The following is a 16,432-nucleotide window of genomic DNA, read 5'->3' as shown; positions in this document are numbered from 1 at the left end:
AAATTAGTGGGGCATGATGGCAGGTGCCTGTAATCCCAGCTACTTGGGAGGTTGAGACGGGAGAATCGCTTGAACCTGGGAGATGGTGGTTGCAGTGAGCCGAGATTGGGCCACTGCACTCCAGCCTGGGCAGCTGAGCAAGACTCCATCTCAAAAAAATAATAATATATATATAGCAGGGCCCCAGCGACACCCCAAAAGAGCCAAGTCTTAAATAGGGCAAGGCCACCCAGTTTGGGTACACTCCAACTACTCACTCAGTTTCAAAGTTTGTCAGCGTCTTAAGAGGCCATTTTGTTTGTACCAGTGAAGCACCAAAGGCAGCAGTTGTCATGCCATGAGTCAAAAGGGAGCTTCCCCCAAAACAAATTTATTTTTGGCAGCTTCTGGGAAGTTTCCTAATGTTCCCATTATGGGGTCTGCTAGCCATGAGCAGCTGGCACTCACAGGTGACCCCACACCTCACCTGGTAGTGAAACTGGGCTGACAAAGTTAGCTCACCCAGGGCATGAAGTACTTCCCCATATGAGCCACAAAAATTGTAACCAAAACACAAGTCCAGTCACTCCCCACTCCACATTTTGTAACCAAAACACAAGTCCAGTCACTCCAGTTAACAGAAGGTATAAAGAAAGTGACATTTTATTCCAAAGCTTGCTTAGGGGAAGAGGAGCAGGATCTTGTCTTTATGGGTACCACTTCACTTTTGGAGCAGAAAGTGGGGTGCTTTTAAAGAGGGCCCAGCATGCTGGCATGAATGACATGCAGAGGAGGCAGTGAGCAGGTGGGGGGTCTGCATACTAGCCTCGGTGCCTTATCTACCGGGTGGTCAAGCTGGTAACTGCTGGTCCCTTTGTGGACAAGACTAGGTTGTAAAAGCAGCAGAAAATTCTCCAGGTGGGAGAGAGTTTCACAGTGGAAATACTTTAGGTAGTAGATGGACTGTTGTTTCTTTAGGCAGCCTCCTGGCAGGAGAGTTTCACTCTGGAGCTTCTAACAACCTAGTTAAATAAACTTGCCCTCTAGGGAGTGTCTGGTGAAGAGGAGGTAAAGGCTATAACTGCATTTCTAAAGACCTAAGTAGGAAGTGGGGAAAAGAAGGAGAGAGAGAAGAAGAAAGAGAGTAAAAAACTATCCCTTAGAAAAATGAGGGTACACAGTTACACTATGATTAATAAAAAAAGGGATGGAAAAAAGTACACAAAATGCAAAATCAGATAGATAATGTCAATACAGACAGAAAGTATGAGAAAGAATCAAAAGGAAATGCTAGAAATCAAAGAAACAGTAGCAGAAATGAGGAATGCCTTTTGGTGGTTTATCAGTAGACTTGAGATAGCTAAGGAAAGAACAGGTAAACTTGAATATTGGTCATTTTTTTTTTTTTTCCTGAAACGGGGTCTCACTCTGTTGCCCAGGCTGGAGTGCAGTGGCGTGATCTTGGCTCACTGCAACCTCCACCTCCCAGGTTCAAGTGATTCTCCTGCCTCAGCCTCCCAAGTAACTGGGATTACAGGCACGCACCACCATGCCCGGCTAATTTTTGTATTTTTAGTAGAGACGGTGTTTCACCATGTTGGTCAGCTGGTCGCGAACTCCTGACCTCGTGATCCACCCGCCTCGGCCTCCCAAAGTGCTGGGGTTACAGGCGTGAGCCACTGCGCCCAGCCAGAATATTGCTCAATTTTAAAAGTTCCCAAACTGAAAAACAGAAGGAAAATAAATTTTAAAAAAGAATACAATATGCAAGAACTGTGGGCCAATATCAAAAGGTATAACTGAATACCAGAAGGATAAGAAACAGAACAGGACAGAAGAAATATTTGAAATAATACATGGCTAAGAACTCCCAAAACTAATAACAAACACCAAAGCCAACCTTTCTGTGGCTAAGCTTCCTGGCTCTAATTGAAGATAATAACGGTATCATCAAACTACAAATCCAGGAAGCTCAGAGAAGTCCAAAACAAACAATTAAAAATAAAATCCTACAACCAGGCATTTCATATTCAAACTGCAGCAAATCAAAGACAAAGAAAATCTTGAAGGAAGCCACAAGGGGAAAAAAAAAAAACAACCAGAAGTAAGGATACAGATTATATCAGATTTGGCTTCAGAAACCATGTGAGCAAGAAGAGTGAGGTGAAATCTTTGAAATGCTGAAACAAACCCTGTCAACCTATATTTCTATATTCAGCAAAATTTTCCTTCAACGGTGAAAAATAAAGCCTTTTGTGGAGAAAACTGAGGGATTTCATTGCCAGCAGACCTGCCCTGCAAAAATGTTAAAGATATTCTTCAGAGAGAAAAAAAAATGATATAGGTCAAAAATTATACAAAGAAAAGCATTAGAAAAGGAACAAGTGAAATTAAAATAATATTTTTAATTGATCTAAAAGAGAGCTATTTAAAGTAATAATAGTAACAATGTATAGGGTGACTATAGCATACGGACAAGTGAAATAATTGACACCAATGTCACAAGGAATGGGAGGAATGAATCGGGAGTACAGTCTTATAAAGTTATATAATGTTATTTGAAGGTGGACTTATTTTAAAATATATATTGTAAACCCTAGGGATATTAGTAAATTTTTTATGAAAGATATATGATATACCAAGTAAAGATATAAAATCACATCATACAAAATGCTTAATAAACCCCAGAGAAGTCAGAAAAACAGCAGCAGAAAGAAATAAAGAACAAATGCAATGAATAGAAAACAATTACAAAGATGGTAAATTTTAATGCAACTATATCAATAATCACTTTAAATATGAATGTTCTAAACACACCAGAGACTGTCAGGTTGAATTAAATAAAAAAAAAAAAAAAACTAGACTTACCTGTGTGCTGGCTACCACAAACCTACTTTAAATTTAAAGACTCAGAAAAGTTAAAAACAAAGTGATAGGAAGAGAAATTCCATGGTAAATCGATCAAACAACAATATCATATGCTCTGTCAGTTATCAATTACTATATAACAAATAGCTTCAAAGCATGTTTACTTGAAAAAATAACTACTTTTTCATAATTCTGTGGATCAGCAATTTGGGCTAAGGTAAGTAGAGTTGTTTTCATGGTCTCACTCTGTGGTTGCAGTCAGTTGATGGTGGGAATCGATGAACAGTCCAAGTCAATTTCCCTCACATATATCTACTGGTGTCTGGGCTTTTCTCTTCTTGCAGTCTTTCAACTTTAAGGAAACTAGTTTAAGTGTCTTAACGTGACAGTCTCTGAGCAGCTGGAAGGTGAGATTGGATGCTGCAACACTTTTTGATAACTTCCCCAGAAGTCACACAATGTTACTTCAGCCTCAATTTTACTGGTCAAAGTGAGTCAGGTTACTCACCATCCAGCTCAGATCAAGGGGTCAGAAGATGGAGTCTACTTTCTAATGGAAGGAGTTTAATTTTTAATGCATTATATATGTTGATACATCTGGGTTTGGAAATTTGAGAAGGTGAAAAGAGAAAGATCTTTTTGAGGGTTTTTATTATAATTATTTTGCATTTTGGAATTTGGACAAGTTTAGCCAACCTTTCCGTGGCTAAGCTTCTTTGCTCTAATTGAAGTTAATAACAGTATCACCTCATAGGATTGTGAAGATTCAATGAGATAATATACATAGCATGTCTAGAGGAGTACCTGGCTCATGTATGGCCTCTAAATGTTTATTATTATTGGCAATAAATGAACTTAGTTTCTAGCTTCAACATTGTCACGAACTAGCTAAGGTATGCTTTTCAAGACATTTAACACCCCCAAGCCAGTTTATTTGACTATAATCTGAGGCGCTTATAATAGATGATCTCTATTGTCCCTTTTAATTGTCCCTTCTAATTCTACAGATGCAAAAGTACTAATGTTTTACTTAGAAGAAATATTTCACATAGAAGAAACATGTATCATATTTATGATTAACATGAGCATTTAAGGCTCTGGGGATGATTGGCTACAAATTATAGTGCGGAAGTCTTAAATTTCTTAGTACATCAGTGAACTTAGAAAAGAAATATTCTTTATTATTATTTATGTATTTATTTGTAGAGATGAGGTCTCACTACATTACCAGGCTGATCTTGAACTCCTGTGCTGGAGCCATCCATCCGCCTTGGTCTCCTGAGGAGCTGGGAGCAGAGGCATGAGCCACTGCACCCAGCCAATACTCTGTATTAAACCATGATTCTTTGAAGGGAAAGAGCTATCAAAAGTAAGTAATTTTATTTGTGAAGATTGTTTACCTTTTCTCAATTTAACAATGAATAGCATTTAGCATGTCAAAGATTATTATATTTCCTGAAATTGTTAGGTTGGTGCAAATGTAATTGTGGTTAATGGCAAAAACCACAATTACTTTTGCCCCAACCTAATAAAAAGCCAAATAAGGCACAAGCTCACCACCTCGGCAAACAAACATAGGGGAATGGGATGATATGAGTCTGGCGAGGTGAATAAACAGAGGCCAGATTGTACTGGTTTTTGTGAGTTACATTAAGACATTTTTGCTTTATCCTGAAAATAAAGGTAGAGAGAGACCCTTAAAGGGCTTGAAGCAGAAAAATCTTTTCAAGTGGAGGTGAAATTTGAGCTGGATCTTAAACTAGAAAATTTCATTGGTGTCAAAGGACAATATAAAAAAAAAATGGAGTTAACGTTTGTGTTCAGATAATGGAAGAGGTCGTTATCTGTATAGGCCTGAAAGGATCTACAAGGTAATGGTAAGAAATGAGACCAGAAACACAGGACCAAATTGGAGATGACCTTCAAAAGAAAATGCTTGATTCCTGTGTTGACTTTGAAATGCTTAATTTCCTTCGAATCCAATCTATTCCACTACCACTTTACTTGTCTACTTTATGCTTTCTGTTCCCTTTGTAAAACTCTCAGTGACTCCATGCTGCCTACAGAATAAGGTAAACAATTCCCAGTCCAAGTGTTATAGTTCTCTTTTGTATCCTTCCTGCCACTCCGCCCTGATTATGAAACCAGCAGCCAGCCAGGCGTTAGCCCTCCTCTCCTTCCCCCAACCCCTGCCCTTTCTTCTCTTAAAGCCCTCTCTTCCTTCACAGCCTTAAGTATATATCGAAGTGTTCATTGGCTTAATACTTACCTTTAAGTTACAGAAGATCGAAAAGCCTGTTTATTTTGTTGGCATCATGTTGCGTCAGTGTGGTGGACGCCGTGGTGGGCCGTAGAGCTCACCCTTGAGCCTGGAGGTCTTATCCCCCCCAGCTGCCGGGAGTGTTGTCAGTAGACAAGCCTCAGCTGTCAGGCCTCTTCAGCGCTGCCTCACCTAAGGTTACTCCCTTTCTGGGAGTAGCCCACATCCAATGACTGCATGGAGGCAGAGGATAAAAGCCCTGCTTCATTACCCCAAGAATGGACAACAGCTGAGAGGCCAGGCTAGCTTCAGAGCTCTCTGTGAGTCAACTGAGGCTGTATATAGAAACCATCTCCTCTCTCTCTCCACAATCCTCCTCCTTCGTTTTCCATCTGTAAGTGCGATCCCAGGAGCCTGCCTTCACAAACATCATGGACATTAATCTCCCTCCCCAAGTCTGCTTCTCAACCCAGGACACCAGGAAATATTTTTGAATGAGCAAGTGAAAGAATGTCCAAAATATCCTATACCTTTTGGGATGGGTACTGGCTAAAGTAATTACTGTTATCTGAATTGCCAAGCTAAGCATGTTAATGACTTTCTAATTATTTAAAGGACCATGTGTGAAGTCTTAATAATCTCTGTTGTACTCTCCTGCATTTGGTCATTGGTTCTTTGCTATATACTGATCCAAATTACTTTTTCCAAGTTTAAAAGCTTTTTTTTTTTTTTTTTTTTTTTTTTTTTTAGGAATGTGTCACCTTTGATAACCTGGTGCTTTTATCTGCCTGAACTGGTTGGGAAAGTTCTACTAAATACAGTACTAAAGAAAGTTGGTTTGTCCACATTTCATTGGTGACATTCCCAGTGTAGAACCTTTTCATGCTTTGTTATTGAATAGCTCTCAAAATTTAAAGTTGATGCAATATTATTTGTATGCTGATGAAAATACTTGATGTATTTTTAAAATTTCAGTGGTTGACATTTTGGCCACTGGGTGTCATCACAGATCTAGGTTTTAAAATGTGCAGTTGTCACTTGCTGACTGAAATTAACTAATAGAGTCTGATGAGGCTTAATGGTACATCTTCATCATTTGACCTTCATATATCGAGTGTCAATCTCCACTATAGGAAATTGTTTATAAAGTACAATTTGGATACTTTTTAGTCTTTCTTTACAACAAATCACATGGATAGAAGGAAAATTTCTTCTAACAATGTCTGGAGTGAGCCTTGAGTGGGGAAGTGTGGTGGGAAGGCTGAGATAGAAAGAGGACACGTAAATGATTAAGCTACTGCCTTACTAGAGGACAAGCACCAACCGAAAAGAAAGATGTATTCCCAGCCTGGCGCGGTGGCTCAAGCCTGTAATCCCAGCGCTTTGGGAGGCCAAGGCAGGTGGATCACTTAAGGCCAGGGCTGTGAGACCAGCCTGGCCAACATGACGAAACCCCATCTCTACTAAAAATACAAAAACAATTAGCCAGGCATGGTGGCGCACGCCTCTAATCTCAGCTGCTTGGGAGTCTGAGGCACAAGAATCGCTTGAATCCGGGAGGCAGAGGTTGCAGTGAGCCGAGATCGTGCCACTGCACTCCAGCCTGGGTAACAGAGCAAGACTGTCTCAAAACACACACACACACACACACACACACACACACGTATTCCCTAAGCTACCCAGATCTATCACCTGGTTACCTCAGGCCATTACCATGACCTCTATCTTGATTTCTTTTAATCCTCACAACCTCTATAAAGCACTTTTATTTCATTTATTTTACAGATGTGGAAATTGAGGCACAGAAAGGTTAATGATTATACCCAGGGCCAGACACTAGGTGCTAGATGCAAAATTTAAGACAGGGAACATTTCCAAGGGTAGCAGATTATACCTTGGCGAAGGCTTAGGCAGTGTTTCCTCAAAGATGGTCCCTCAACCACTTTCATCAAAATCATATAGTAATTGCTAAAATATATATTCCAGCACCTTCCCAGTGCTACTAAATCAAAACTTCTGGGATAACGTCTGGGAGTTGGCATGTTAGTAAAATTCCATCAGATGACTTTTATGCACACTGAATTGTGAGAATCTATTAGAGGAATGAAATTGTGAAGGCCCCCTTTTCTGGAAAGGAAGGAGAGAGAGCAGCCCCCTGAAAGCACAGCAGGATGGAATCCAGGCTCAGGAACCATCCTATAGTCTCTTTAATAGATACTCCGTGTGCATTGGAGACCTTCTTCCTGATTACCAACAGGCCTCAGGTGGCCTCATCCCACCCACCTGCCTCCAGACATACACCTGTTCGTTGGTAGAGACTCTAACTCACTCAAGTCACTGTGGGGAGCTTCCAGCACATTCAGATGCCTAGAATAACCCAGACCAATCAAACCAGTGTCTTTTGGTATGAGGCCCAGATAATTGCTATTAAAAATATTTTTCCCCTGTGATTCTCATGTGCAGCCGGAGTTGACTACTACTGTTCTTGAGCAACAATTCCCAAATGGAATTTTAAACAATTACGTCAGAGGTAATTAGCATGCTGATATTTTGCAAAATGTGCTTTGAGAAACGGTCTAAAAGAATATGAATGTACAACTGGGAAAAGAATGCCAATGAAGTTAAAAAGGTTGGACTATGACCCCTCTAGGCAACATTAAACTAAGTCTGGTTTTGTGGCTCTGGAGACTGGGCAGCTTTGGACCATAAAAAGCGTGAGGGGTCTGTCAAGGAGCCGTCAAGTTCAGCCGTAGTCTCTCTGCTCATGCCTGACCCACCTGGCCAGAGGGTCATATTTTGCAAAAGATGAGACCCAGCTGGCTATGTGGGCATGCTGGACACATGCCCACCAGAACAACTGTACATTAGGTGTACCTATTGTGTCCGAGGGAACATTGCTTACCTATTGCAGCCTCTGAGGCTTCATTTTGAGACCCATTCCTGGGTTCCCCAACACACAGATTCATATCTGCAGACCTCTATCGTCACACTTTTCTTATTTAATTGTCACCCTTCACTTCTGTATGGAGGCTCAGAAGAGATGATCCCGTCTGGCTTAATCATCAGTATTTTCAGTTTGGTACAGCTCCTAGAGTCCCTTCTAAAGGACTTCCTATCCTTCCTTCATCACTGTAAAAAATAGTGGGATAATTCTTCAAAATGAAACCCCTTTGTGCCTGCTTAGCAGAAAACCTGAAGTACCTATGAGAACCAGAGTAGATGACTGTGGCTGGGGAGTGACCTCACATCTCTTTATCCTGTTCCATACACTTGCACCACATTCCTGATTCTCTGTGTTTCCAAGGGGTGGTGTCCCTGAGGGAGGCATTTCAGGGCGTGGAAATGGTACTGACCTGGATGGGCCCTCAAGGGGTCTTTCTGTACTACTTCCTCATTTTATGGAAATAAATATATTACTTCTTAAGTTTACTTCAAGTTTCATGTCTTGTATTTTATAGCAGAAACCCAGGCCTAGAAAAGCCTTTGTAGAGCCAACACTTATGAATGAGGCCAAGAGTTCACATGAGCCTACAGCTTACCCTTCGTATATCAAATGAGGCCTGACTAGCCCACTGACTAGGCGTCCTTCCTGCCATACTTGTCCCTTTGCTGATTGGCATCCTAGAAGGAGTACTGTGGCAAGGCCTGTCACTACAGCCTCATTACTCTTTGGGCCTCAGCTTTATTTACATTTTGTAGAGGACTCAAGGAATTCCTATTTAGGTGTTATGAATCTCAGGGAGGATACTACTCCATTAGGTACAGAAGCATTATAACCTCAGTTGAAATTAGAAGCTGAACTCTCATAAGATAGGATAGTTGGCCTTTATTGTATGTGCAAAAGAATGAAATATTTATTGAATTGTCTAGAACTGCTTTTTGAAGCAAAATTAACATTATTAGTTTATATATTTACCCGATGCTTTTAAAATATTTCTGTCTGGAGCAAATAAACTTCTCTATATCATTTTCCAGCTCATCTGTATACTACCTAGCAAGATTTAGCTGGTCACACTAATTTACTTTAATTAAAATTCCCTTGGACCAATTACTCAGAAGTATGCTCTCTTTCTAAAACCCAGTTAGTCATCACTAGGATGTTCTCTCCCTACCTGCCTGAATCTCCCTTCGGCTGTCATTATACAGACCCGGTAGACTGTGAAACTTTCACAAAATGAAGGAGCAATCTAACTAATGGAGAACATCTAAAGACCTATATCTTCTCATCTCTATTAAGTCAAATTGATACTGTAAACTGATATAATCCATTGAAAGAAATAGCAAATTTGAATTGAGTAAGAGGACATTTTTAGAAATATACATACAAATACGTGTTTATCGTAGATACAAATTGTCTCAGATGTGTACTGCAGTTATTAATTGCAGCTTGAGAATTTCCTTTTCATTCCAGCAATAATAATATACAGCCAGTCAACAATTAGGGATGAGTAAACTCCCATAGCTACACAGCAAGAGTCATGATTATTTAAAATTACTAATGATTATATTGCGATTGAACCAAAACTGCTCAAATTTATTTACCTAAAAATCTGTTTAGTTATACCTTGTGTTCCTCATACTTTGGAAATGTGGCAATCCACTCTTCTTATCTAAATGGGGCACAGCATTTGCCTGTAATTAGTTTCCTAATTGGTTACTCATGGGGCTAGGTGTGTGGATGACTCCTTATTTCTCAAGTGTCATGTTGCTTTTCATCGAAAGTAGCCACAGGGGCCATTTCCTCTGCTAAATGGAAATTCCACCTAGGCCTGTACCTGTGCATCTAGGAAAAAACCAACAATTCTTTTATTAAAGTATAAAAATAAATAAAACCAATGTGAACATTGTTTAAATGCTACATTATCCTTCTTTAACACTGATTTCCAGCTACTTGATATGGTTTGGCTCTGTGTCCCTACCCAAATCTCATGTCAAATTGTAATCCTCATGTGTCAGGGGAGGCACCTGGTGGGAAGTGACTGGATTATGGGGGCGGATTTCCCCCATGCTGTTCTCATGATAGTGAGTGAGTTCTCATGAGATGTTTAAAAATATGGCACTTCCCCCCTCGCTCACTCTGTCAAGCATAAGACGTGCTTGCTTCCCTTTTGCTCTCCGCCATGATTGTAAGTTTCCTGAGGCCTCCCAGTAATGCTTCCTGTTAAACCTGTGGAACTGTGAGTCCATTAAACCTCTTTTCCTTATAAATTACCCAGTCTCAGGTAGTTCTTTATAGCAGCGTGAAAACAGACTAATACACCTGACTTTAATTGGTATCTTATAAATCTGTGAATGAGCTGCTTAAAGGCAGAAAGAGATTCTGTTCTATAGTCTTACACTTTACAAGAAGTTATCAAAGAGAAAAGTCTAAAATACATTGAATGAAACCCACCAACCTCTCTGCCAGATGTGTTTATCATATAGGTAGTAGCTACAGGCTAGTTTTATAATTTATAACTGATTTTTGCTTACCTTTATGTTTGAAGGAGGATGGGTAAAATTTCTTACTACACTCAGAATGGATTAAGAGGCACTGAAAGGCAAGAATCAATAACATATTGTGACTGGTTTGATTTGGAAAGTGGAGGAAAAGCAAAGAATTAGGTGACACTAAGCATTCATGCCTACAGGATCAGGAAGCTGCACAGTAGATAAAAAGACAGGAGTGTGTTTATTCATTCTTCAAATCATGCATTAATTCATTCATTCTTCCATGCAACACACATTTATTGAACAATTTCTGTGGAAAATACACTGCATCAGTCCCCGAAGAGGCTGGTTATGAGCTCTCTGTATGTTTACAATAAAATGAGGGAAAAAAGGTTTACACAATGTGAAACAGCTAAATGATAATGGGAGAGAACATATGATTAGGTTAAAAACAAAGAATTGACTAATGCAGACATGAAGTACTAGGAGAATACAAAAATAGGATCAATGTGGGTTGCAGTATTGGAACTGAGTTTTTCCAGAAGACATAGAATTTAAGTTGGTCCATGAGCTCATTCACAATCAACATTTGTTAAACATCTATTATGAGTGCTGTGCTTGGCTAGGTGTGCTGAAGGATGCAAAAATGAACAGCACATGAATTCTAATTGGCAAGAACTTTACAAACTGGAATGGCAGGTGGACATTTACTTAATAACACAAGGCTCAAATGATAAAATGTGAAAAGTAAAATATAAGCGAAGAGTCTATGGAGAGTCAATGAGGAAGAAATGAAAAATAACAGGGGCAAGGACTGGGGACTATCAGAGCAGGTTGTCACAGAACTGGTGTTAATCTACTATGGGATGAAATGCCTGTGAGCCACAAACAAATGCTTGGGTGGGAGAAAGTGCCGGTTGATAAAACTTAGAAGAATCATTCACATTTAGCAGTTACTCATTGACAACAAAGGGGCAAGGGTAGAGCAGAGAAAGGAAGAGAAGAGTGAAAAATATAAATGACAGAGAGAATCAGTAGGGGAATAGTGGAAGGTAGCTTGGATGGGGAAATGCATATTGAGTGGCTCTTAGGAAATGAAAAAGCAAAGCCAGAGTTTGTGGGGAGAGATCAGGGAGAAATCCTTTCTGAAAAGGGAAAAACCCCAGTGGGCACGGACATCAGGCAGTCAGTCTGCAGCAGTCTCCAGGACTGCCAGGATAGATTTAACCTACCTGGCTGGCTTGACTGGCAATTTCTTTCATTCTCTGGGCAATGATCCAGGAGATGAATGAAGGATGAGTAGTAAGACTTGAAAGAACTTACCCAAGTCTATTTGTACATTCTCGGACCTTGCTCTGCCCTCCAAAAGCAGAGCACCTCCCCTTCCCAATGGGTGTAAGTTAAAGTTAGGGAAGTGGCATTCTCACTAGAATCTAGATACCCAGTGACTAGGTAACTTGTACCTGATATCTACAAGTAAAGAAAAAAAATAAGTGACCCCTTAGGATATTTCAGCCGTATTTGGCCTCTTTAATGAAAGAACCAACAATTTATATTGTTGTATTTGTGTGCACTAAGACACAACTCCTGGGTGGTGTTTATTATTGAAGTATTGAACTCATGGGTACAGAATAAACTTTGACAAAATAATTCTTCCAAAGTTTCATTTTAGAAAGATTAACCACAAAAATGATTTTAAAACTGATTATTAAAATTTTTTATGAAAAAGAAAAAGCTAAAGATAATTCTCGACATCATATACAGTTGGGTATCATTAAACTGTCTCAATGGAAGCAAGCCAAGTAAGGACTAGCATCTACATCTATTGTATGCTCTGACTTGCATGATCAATATGTCTTAATTTATATCCTAAGCTATGTCAGCCACTATCAGAAGTCCAAGATTCCCAGGTCATTCATCATCATACAGATGCTCATTACCATAATGTTCTATAAATCTTCTAATCTGATGCAACTTCCCACTGGAACCCAGCAAAACCTGCAGCAGTCAGAAAGATTCTTATATACAACAAACTATCTGGTGTCTAATAGACACTTCAAAGAGCATGGCCAAAACAGAAGTCTTTAATCACCTGCTTCCTACCCACCCACTAAAATCATTCTGCTATCAAGCCTTCTGATATGGTCTGGCTCTGTGTCCCCACCCAAATCTCACCTTGAATTGTAATCCCCACATGTCAGAAGGGGGGTCTGGTGAGAGGTGATTGGATCATGGGGATGAATATCTCCCTTGCTGTTCTTGTGATAGTGAGTTCTCATGAGATCTGATGATTTAAAAGTGTGGCACTTCCCTCTTCACTCTCTCTCTCCTGCTCCACCATGGTAAGATATGCCTTGCTTCCCCTTCCGCCATGATTGCAAGTTTCCTGAGGCTTCCCCAGTCATGTGGAACTGTGAGTCAATTAAACCTCTTTTCTATACAAGTTACCCAGTCTCAGGTAGTTCTTCATAGTAGTGTGAAAATGGACTAATACACCTTCACATCTAAATAAGTGCCATCCTCAGATATTCAGTTGATGAGCCAAAAATCTAGTCTTTATCATCTATTTCTTTCTGTCTCTTACATCTATTATAGGTTCACCAGCTCAATATCCATATTATATCCTGAAAATGTCCATTTCTCACCATCTCCACTGCTCTAATAGTCCAAGATGCCTCTTCTCTCACCTATACCATTGCAATAGGCTTTTATCCCTGCACCACTGCCCTTGACCCCTTAGGTCCATCTTCCATCTAGCCGTTGATTAATCTTTCAAAAGTGTCTATTAGAATGTCTCACTCCCTTGCAGAAAATCCTCCACCTAGAATAAAATCCAAACTCTTTGCCATGCCTCCAAGCTCATCCAGCCCCATTTATCATCCACATTGGATTTCCTAGGTCACCTTAAGGTCTTTGGCCAAACACACCAGCTAAAGCAGTCACTGTCTACTGCATTAACCTTATTTTATCTTCTTTATAGCACATATTGGTACCTAGCATATCTCATATGTCTACTTTTAAAAATTATTTTTATTTTTTGAGACAGAGTCTTACTCTGTCACCCAGGCTGGAGTGCAGTGGCATGATCTCAGCTCACTGAAACCTTTGCTTCCTGGGTTCAAATGAGTCTCATGCCTCAGCCTCCTGAGTAGCTGGGACTATGGGCACATGCCACCATGCCTGACTAATTTTTGTGTTTTTAGTAGAGACAAGATTTTGCCATACTGGCCAGGCTGGTCTGGAACTCCTGACCTCAAGTGATCGACCCACCTCAGCCTCCCAAAGTGCTGGGATTACAGGCCTGAGACACCATGTCCAGTCTCATACGTTTACTTTTTAAAAAAACAACTACATATCTACCTCCTCTAGAATGTAAGCATCTTGACAGCAGGGACTCCAAGTTTTTCATGTGCCCATACAATCTAAAATAGAGCCTGGAACATAAAATATGCTCAACAATATTTTTGACTCATGGATAATGTACTGGAAATTAAGGTTCTTGGCTACACCTTTATATTTTTTACCTTAAGCAATTTTTTATCAAAATTGGATTACAACATCTCAAAGTTACCTTACAGATCTAAAATACTATAACGTCATCAAATATAGTCCTATTTCAGTTTTTTCAATTTCAAAATTATTATAATGTTGAGAGAAGATGATATAGACTCATAGGATTTGGTTCCTTTAACACTACTTTCATTTTTTTTACTTGCCAGCCTCATTAGATCTCCTTTGCCTTACTCGGATGGCTTTGTCATTCTCTGAACACCAACGTCAGGTGTGATTTCAGCTCCAACATGAAGACTTCACCAGATCACATTTGATTACCTTTCTCATCTACTAACCTCATTTATTTGGGAAGGGAGATGTCTAAGTAAATCTCTATGAATGTTAATTTTGAAGGAAAAAAACTGAATTGCATGAAGTCAATAGGAGAACACTTTATTTATAACAAAATATACATATAAGATTTACAAGGATCTAATTGCTTACTGAATTGTGAGCTCGATACAAAAGACTCCAATAGATTTGTTACTAAACATAAATTTCACCATGCATTAAGATACAAAACCAAAGTGTTTGACTGAATTAACTAATTCAGCTCATTGCTTTGAGTTCAGAGCTCAGTGTTATATACAAGATACAATTTTGATTTCCCATTAAGCCTTGAGTTAGCTATGACATATGGAAACAATCTGACATAATTTTTATATTGTCATCTAGGTAATAAATAACCCTAAAATAAGTGTTTTCATTACAAGGTCCTCTAGGCTAACACTAATGCAATAGAAAAGTATTGATTACAGGAGAGAGAGAATTCTAGAAATTAATGTTGGGAATGGTTTTGGAGAAAAGCACACATATTCAAAATACTGTAAAGAATCATAAACATCTCAAGAAAAATTGTGCTTTTCAAAACTGGAAAATACGAAATTTTGTGATTTAACTAATGTCATTAAAAATAAATACTGCTGGAATGCCAAGCTGAGACTTTTTTTTGTTTTTGAGACTGAGTCTTGCTCTGTCACCAGGTGGGAGTGCAGTAACGTGATCTTGGCTCACTGCAACCTCTGCCTCCTAGGGTCAAGTGATTCTCCTGCCTCAGCCTCCCGAGTAGCTGGGACTACAGGCATGTGCCACCACGCCCAGCTAATTTTTGTATTTTTAGTAGAGACAGGGTTTAACCATTTTGGCCAGGATGGTCTTGATCTCCTGACCTCGTGATTCACGCGCCTCGGCCTCCCAAAGTTCTGGGATTACAGGCGTGAGCCACCGTGCCTGGCCTCTTTTTTTTTGTTTTGTTTTGTTTTGTTATTACAGGGTCAAGCTCTGTTGCCCAGGCTGGAGTGCAGTGGCACAATCATGGCTTACTGCAGCATTGACCTCCTGGGCACAAGTGATCTTCCCACCTCAGCCTCCTGAGTAGTTGGGACCACAGGCGCCTGCCACCATGCCCAGTTAATTTTTGTAGAGATGGGGTTTCGCCATGTTGCCAACTGGTCTCAAACTGCTGGGCTCAAGCAAACCAACTGCCTCAGCCTCCCAAAGTGTTGGGACTACAGGCATGAGCCACTTTGCCTGGCGTAGACTATTTTTTCATATTTTATTCTCACCACTATACTGGAATATGGTTATTTGATATAATCTATCTATTAAGTGTTTCCACGTTAGTAAGATTATGTTTTTCATTGTTATGACACTGGAGGCTATTTCTACACAAATGTCAGGGAATGTTAAAGTAAAAATATTTGTCTAGAGGTGATAATCATCCAAATAGGCAGAAAATAAATTGTCAGACATTTGTTATTTTAGAAAATCCTTCACGTTTTTTGTTGGACATTAATGCAGCTTGAACACCCACAGTGATATGCTCTTTCTGAATAGAAGTATTCTTGCCTTATTGAATATCCTGAACAATTTGGCCATTCAAAAAATTTATATGTTCTTTTTTTAATTTAAAAGATGTATTTATTTTTTATTAAAAGAATTCATTCATTAAAATCATTAGTGATATTTCTCAGCATGACTGCCATGAATACGAGCAAAAGATGGAAATTTAATTTCAAATTGTATAAGATTTGCTGAAATTACTCATATTTGCATATTGCATTTCTTCGTATGGTCTTTTTGCAAACCTAAAATAAGTTTAGAAGATGTAAAGACAAATCTCAAAAATATGTATAATTAGATTAGCTCATGCATCTGGTTTAACACAGTATACTGTTTTCAAACTCAGAATGTAAGGAGAAATCTCACATGGACAGGTAGACATCTTTCTAAACTCTTTGGACTGCCAACATTTAAGGCATTCAATAATCTGGCCTTATGCTCAGGCCTAAGCCTACATTGTTCTATGTGCACTCAAAATTTCAGTCAGACTAGACCTCCTGA

The sequence above is a fragment of the Gorilla gorilla genome, chromosome 10 (genome assembly GCF_029281585.2).
Source record: "Gorilla gorilla gorilla isolate KB3781 chromosome 10, NHGRI_mGorGor1-v2.1_pri, whole genome shotgun sequence".
Taxonomy (NCBI): domain Eukaryota; kingdom Metazoa; phylum Chordata; class Mammalia; order Primates; family Hominidae; genus Gorilla; species Gorilla gorilla.
This window is presented reverse-complemented; position numbering follows the sequence as displayed.